Genomic DNA, 1210 nt, shown 5'->3' on the forward strand with positions numbered 1-1210 from the left:
TTTCCTGATGAAAAGAAATCCAGCAAATGATTGTTTGGATGTATTTTTGGGTTTTATGTAAAGACTTGTTACAACTAGAAGAGAGAACCAAACAGGTACTTAAATTCTCCTTTTAAAGACTTAAATATTTGTTTCTTGTTACTGAAAAGACCCTCTAATCATGGAAACAAACCATGACTCTTGCAGTAAGAGGCAATAATAATTAAAGGAGTATGATAATTTTGAGGAAAGTATTTTTTATTTATTTTTGTGAAGCAGGGAGGGAGCATTACTGAACTGTACCCAAGTTTAGGTTGTTATTATTCAATTACACTGTGTGCATATGGGTCATACTCAATTTGTATAGCTCTGCAAGCCATAGTCCCTTATGTGACGCATATTCTACTTCATATTTTCATGTACATGTAGCTATAGTTCCATTTTGGAGGCATCACCTTCAAACAAACAGGAATAGGATGAAATTAAGATTTGACCTTAGTAGGGGGCACTGTTAGTTTAATGGTTATTTTGGTTGCTGTTACTTGTAACAGATGCAAACAATTACATGCTACAACTGAGAGGAGAAGGAAAAGAAAGAACCTCATACAATTCAATGGTTCAATCATTCTAAGAAGGGCTGTGCAGTCATGATCACAATCAACTTTGGAACATTTTCTTCCCAGTGGTGATGACTCCCCATTTCCACTCACCTTCCCTTTCTGACTCCAGGTAATTATTACTCCACTTGCTCTCTTTATCAATCTGCTTGTTCTGGCTTTCCTATATAGAAAATTACACAAAACAAAGACACAAAGAATCCAGGAACAATGACTGTATAAAATAGAAAATAATTTCATCTAAAAGACAGCAGAGAATCCAATAAAATTAGAATAAATTGAAAATGGGTCCAAAGGGAGATCTAACGGCAAGGTGCTACAATGTACTTTTCAGGAGATAAAATGAAAGAGAAGCCAACAGAGGGGGAATCTGATTACCACCAAGAAAGAGTTGAAAGTGGAGCATGTTCTTTAGACTCAAGATCCTTGCACTGAGAACCTCCTAGACCAGTGGTTCTCAACTTGTGGGTCGTGGCCACTTTGGGGGTCAAATGACCCTTTCACAGGGGCCACCCAATTCATAACAGTAGCAAAACTACAGTTATGAATTATCAACAAAAATAATTTTATGGTTGGGGGGTCCCCACAGCATGAAGAACTGTATGAGAGGGTTG

This window comes from Echinops telfairi, unplaced genomic scaffold (assembly GCF_000313985.2).
Source record: "Echinops telfairi isolate 266 unplaced genomic scaffold, ASM31398v2 ScPeMD7_9;HRSCAF=40, whole genome shotgun sequence".
In the NCBI taxonomy this organism is placed as follows: Eukaryota; Metazoa; Chordata; class Mammalia; order Afrosoricida; family Tenrecidae; genus Echinops; species Echinops telfairi.